General features: G+C 57.2%; 1 protein-coding gene across 3 annotated transcripts in view; it reads right to left on the reverse strand.

The window, feature by feature from the left end:
- The window catches only part of TOX3 (TOX high mobility group box family member 3), an 85691-nt gene extending 85623 nt beyond the window's left edge, over positions 1-68 (reverse strand). For all 3 annotated transcript variants that reach the window (XM_084905506.1, XM_084905508.1, XM_084905505.1), the window contains exon 1: positions 1-68. This exon is cut by the window's left edge and continues 238 nt beyond it. The gene's annotated coding sequence lies outside the window, so the exon portion shown is untranslated.
- Between the last annotated feature and the right edge of the window lie 5560 nt (positions 69-5628).

Below are 5628 nucleotides of genomic sequence, written 5' to 3' on the forward strand. Positions count from 1 at the left end.
AGCGGAGGCCCCGGACCAGCCCCCGGGCTCCGGGCCGGGCACCGGGGAGGCGGCGGGCCGGGCGCGGGGCCGGGCGGCGGGCGCTCAGGTGCGCTGGCCGGGCGGGCGGGCGGCGGGCGAGGCTGGGACGGCGGCGGCTGCCGCTCCTCCTCCTCCTCCTCCTCCTCCTCCTCCTCCTCCTCCTCCTCCTCCTCCTCCACCTCCTCCTTCTCCTCCTCCTCCTCCTCCTCCTCCTCCTCCTCCTCCTCCTCCTCCTCCTCCTCCTCCTCCTCCTCCTCCTCCTCCCGGGCGGACTGAGCCGCGGAGCCGCGGAGACAAGGGGCCCGGCCCCTCCCCTCCGCTCCCCCTCCTGCTCCGCCGCCGCGGTCCCCTCCTCCCCTCCCCTCCCCTCCCGCCCCTCCTCTCCTCTCCCCTCCTCCCCTCCGCTCCCCTCCCCGTCCCTCCTCTTCTCTCCCCTCCCCTCCCCTCCTTCCCTCCCCGCCCCTCCCCGCGCCGCCGCTCCGCCCCGGCAGCTGGGCCGCCCGCCCGCCCCGCCGGAGCGCTCCCAGCCCGGCCCTGCCCCGCACTGCCTGGCCTCTCCCTCCTCCGCGCCCCCTTCCCTCCCGGCCCCCTTTGTCCCCAACCCCGGGCGCCCCTGTCCCTCCGCCGCAGCCAGCACCCCCCCCCCCGCCCCCTGGCCCCCTGGCCTTCCCGCCGGTGCAGCCCCCGAGGCCGGACCCCCACTCCGGCCACTCGCACCCACGTGCCGGCTGCGCCCGTCCCGCCCTCTTCCTACCGCCTCCTGCTCCGCCCGTGGGTGCGGGTCCCTGGCTTCCCCTACCCCACTCCCCGCCTCACCCCACTCACGCCCCTGCCAGGAGGCACCTAAGCCCGCGGCCAGCCTGCGGGAGCACCCACCCCTGCTGGAGCACCCACTCCTGCAGCAGCACCCCCTACCCCCACACACACCTGTGGCGGGCGGCGGACCTGACCCTCCCCAGGTGGGCAGCCTGGAGGCCTCCCGTTCGTGTTTGCTTCGCTCTTGTTTGTATGTTTTGTCCCTGGGTCTAAGGGGATCCCTCACTGCTCCGAGGGAACATGTCCCCGTTTTCCTAAAGGTTCTGTCTGGGTGGCTAACTTCCTGGCACTGCACTCAGCCACACACACCCCTAGTTCATTTCTTCCTGGTGCTCTAAGCTACATGCCCCCTTTTTCCTCCCCCCCACACCCCCCAACTCCCGCCCCCCGCCCTGGGATTGAGTGCCTGGTCCAGGAGCCTGGCCCCCAGCCGGCCAAGGTGGGGACTTGGCTCAGAGCTGAGGCCTCAGGTGGGGAGCGGTGTTTGGGGTTGGCCTGGCTCTGGAATGTGCAGATGGTTTTTAGCTGAAAACAAAGCCCAGCAAACTCAGGACCAGCGTGTCCCCTTCCTTCCCCCTCACCTCATTGGGGGAGGGGGCAGATGCCTCAGGAAGGGACCCTTCGAATAGTCACCCCACATAGGAAATCCGTGGGCACCCTCCCCCATGATCCAAGCACAAAATCTGTCCCTGCTGCATCGCCTCCAGGTGGCCCTGCCAGAACTGTGCACCTGTTGCGCCCCCCCCCCCCCCCGTCCCTCCAACGTGCCATCTCCCGCGTACCCCCTGGCTGTCTTCGGGTTTTCCGTGCTCATGTGAATCCCCCATGGTGCATGTACTAAGTTTGATTTTTCTCCTGTTGCCTGTCATTTGAGTTATGGGACCAGCCTGAAGAACAACGAATGGGGTCCCGGGAAAGTGTCCCATGCCCAGCAGCCCCTCCCCAGGGTGGTGATTTAGGGGGTTCTGGACAGGACGGGTGGCACGTACAGATTTTTCTTATTCTAGCGCCCACTCGCCGGCACGTGGTCCCAGGGGCACACATTGCTGGCCCGGGGCCTGAGCATCCTACAAGGGAGTCCTGTCTTCCGTCCTCCACGGGCCCCTGGGCTCGGTACACCTGTGTAGGCCCCTTCCCACGATGGCATCTTCCTGGGACCGGGCAAGGGAAGGTAAACGTCCGTTAGGTGAACGCGTGTGGATCGGCGCTTCTCTTAGCAGAAACGTGTGCCCTGGGACCGAGCGGGGAGCAGTGTGTGTTCAGGAAGGGACCAGCTGCCCACATGGTCCCTGGGTTGACACCTCCCCAACTACCCCCCACAAAATAAGCTTCGGTCTCCCCTCCAGAGTCTGCATGTAACACGGGCAACCCAGCAGAGCTCCCTAACGGCCCAGCGGGCTGCACGCCTTGGCAGTGAGCGGAGACAGTACCCCATAGAGCGGGTTCCCTGGGCCCTGGGCATGCCCTTGGCCTCTCCGCCAATCAGAGCTGGAGGTCGCAGTGGCCACCTGTTGTCCGGCCAGAGAGCATCTTTCCAGTCTCACTGTGATATCTCAGATGGGGTGGAGGCAGCATCTGGCCACAGCAGAGACACAGCCTGCCGGCAGCAGGTACCAAGAGGGAAATGAAGTGGTGGTTGGTTTTGGGGTGTTTCCCCCCCCCCCCAATAGTTGTTCCCAGAGGCCCAGCAGACTGGGAAGCAGAGTTTTTTCCCTGGCACGCTGGCATTCCTCAGGAATCCCAGCTTGATGACTCCAGAGGATGGAGGGAAGGGTCGCCAAAGTTACAGCGAGTCTAAGCTCTATCTGCCAGGGCCATCAGACCCCGAGGACCAGGAATACAGATGCTCACAGTGGCAACCCCCCTAGCTGCGAGACCGGGAATTGCATGGGGGCTTAGGTGTCTTGGCCTTGAACTGGAGCCCTGGAGCCCAGAAAAGGGAATTGAAGCTCCTGGGAGCTGAGGAGACAGGGTCATGTCCCCTATGACCTCTGGGCCGTTGTTTTGGGAGAGCCATCCCCTCAAAATCCCCTCCCTGTTCCGATGCAAAGGCCTCTGGGAAGAAACTGGTTCCAGGAGTGACTCCTGCGTGATGGGGGATGGAGGAGGTCCGGGCAGCAAAGTCAGAGTGTGCATGTGGAGTGAGGAGAAGGGAAAGGCAACTGCGATTCGTCTGAAGATGTAGATGTACGTCGAGGCCCTTAGGATACAACAAGCACCAGAACGGAAAGAAGTGGTTTGGGAAGGCTGCTGACCTCCCAGCACTCGGACAGCTGTCTGGGGTGACTGCTCTGCAGAGCCAGGCACTGTTGGAGGCTCTGGTGAATGAGAAAGAGGTCCCCAATGACACACATGGAAGTCCTTCATGGAGATGGATTGGACACTCCACACACATACATGTGCGCGCACATTCACATACACTTACATTCACATGCAAACATGCACACGTGCCCTGCCCCATGCAGTCCCCTGGAGATTCTGGCCTGACTCGGCTACTACTATGGAGAGGGACAGGCCGGATAAACACATCCCCATATTCACAGCAGCAAGAGGGCTGCCAAGCTCCCTGCCTCCCTGGTGTTTGTGGAAGGAAGCCCCGGGGGAGGGGGCAGGACAGGCTGTTCAAGCCTCACTCCCACCCCAGCATGATTGTCTCCTGAGAACCTGGGGCCAGGGGTGGGACTTACCAGTAGGTGGTTGGCAGTAAATAAATGTTCACTTAGGAACCATGAGAAGGGAGAAAGGGGAAGGGAAGAGGGGAGGAACAATGTATTAAAAGTGGATATCTTTTCCAGGGGACCTGGCTAGCATAAGATTTGAGGAGCGAGAACCCAGGACCTCAGATTCAGATAGTAACAAACCATCAGGGTGGGGGAGGGGTGCAGGAGCCATTTGCACTCTGCTGTTCCCCATCCTTTGTATGCATTCAAAATAGAACTAGGTGTCCTTCTCTTTTATTCTTTTCTTTTCTTCTTTTTAAAATATATTTTATTGATTTTTTTACAGAGAGGAAGAGAGAGGGATAGAGAGTTAGAAACATCAACGAGAGAGAGAATCATCCATCAGCTGCCTCCTGCACACCCCCCCCCCCCCCACTGGGGATGCGCCCTCAACCAAAGTACATGCCCTTGACCGGAATCGAACCTGGGACCCTTCAGTCTGCAGGCCGGCGCTCTATCCACTGAGCTAAACTGGTGTCCTTTCCTTTAGAACCGATCTGATGAAGCTCTCCATGGCATTCAGGAGATCATTTCATTTTGAGGGTTCCAGGGGATTTGCAGACCATCCATTAAAAACGTGACAACAATGCTTTTTAAAAATTGTCATCATCAACTGTAAGTGTCCTGCTATTTGTCATCGTAAGGGTATCGCCATTTTCAGCCTGGCAGCAATTATGACTCTGAAACACCACAGACAAAGGTTTCCTTTGTACTCGGTCAGCCCTGAATTGGAAGAAAATCCTCCAAGAACACAGCTTAGACACGCTTTGCATGTACACTGATCAATGAGTTATTGCTTTAGGAGAGCGGCACGAGAATCGGTTATGCAGCCAAAATATAACTCCCGGGAATAAGAAAAATCTTGTCGGGTATTTATATGATTTGGATCAAAACTCAGTCTTTATTGTCTTGATGTTTCTAATGGAGTAGGCTGTATCATCCAAGAATCTCTGAAGAATGAGAGAGAAAAATACACAAAGTGCAATGGGAAAGCTATTTTACATCTTGACAGAACTCTGAAAACTTTATCTCTTTATTTTAGCTGGCTCCAAATTGAACAGGAAAGTCGCCCACGAGAAATGCTGAGTCATAGAACCAACGATCTGACCGGGACCCCCGTGTTGAGGGACCTGCGAGCAGTCGAACTCCCGCGGCCAGCTCTCCCAGATGCGATGAGGATACTATTAAGCATTAGATACGGTTTAATTTTCTTGAGTTTTTTGGTGATGAAAAGTCCTATCCAAATATTATGATCCCCGCTTGCAATTTGTAATGTAGCCAAATTAACAACAAGTCCAAATGGAAATTAACCAGGCCAGAGCTACTCAAGTTTCCTCTCATCTATTCCCATAGTAACAGCTAATACATGATGGTGAAATGTCTCATGCTTGGTTTTACATCTGAATTTGACTCCGTGTCATAAAGCCTAGGGTTTCTATCCAGCTCGGGCGCTTAGTATCTGTACAACGCGTCTCTGTGACACTTAAGCAAGTTTCATGTGAGCCCTGGCTGGTGTGGCTCAGTGGCTAGAGCGTCAGCCTGCAGACTGAAAGGTCCCAGGTTCCATTCCGGTCAAGGGCATATACCTTGGTTGCCTGCACATCCCCAGTGGGGGGTGTGCAGGAGGCAGCTGATTGATCTTTCTCTCTCATCAATGTTTCTAACTCTCTCTCCCTCTCCCTTCCTCTCTGTAAAAAAATTAATAAAATATATGTTGAAAAAGAAAACTCTCCATACATGATAATAAATACCTACTCAGTTATGGCCATGAGGTTGAATCTCCTATGACTGCCACTCCCTTGGGCCACGTTGGTCTCTGTTACCAGGCCCCAGAAATGCTCTAGAAAACAAGTCATTTTCCCAGTTGACTGTTACGTTCACTCAGAACAAATACACCCATCGGATCTGACAGACATGTAGTGATTATGGAATGGCGGCTCCCCAAAACCCCAGGCCCAGGGAAGTACTGAGCTGAGCACCCCTCCCCAGAGCCAGGGAGACCAGCCACACTGCCCGTGACCAGAGTGGCTCTCCGATAGAGCTATTGTGGAAACCACTCAGCTCCACACTG

Source organism: Pipistrellus hanaki (genome assembly GCF_964339955.1).
Source record: "Pipistrellus hanaki genome assembly, chromosome: 15".
Classification (NCBI taxonomy): domain Eukaryota; kingdom Metazoa; phylum Chordata; class Mammalia; order Chiroptera; family Vespertilionidae; genus Pipistrellus; species Pipistrellus hanaki.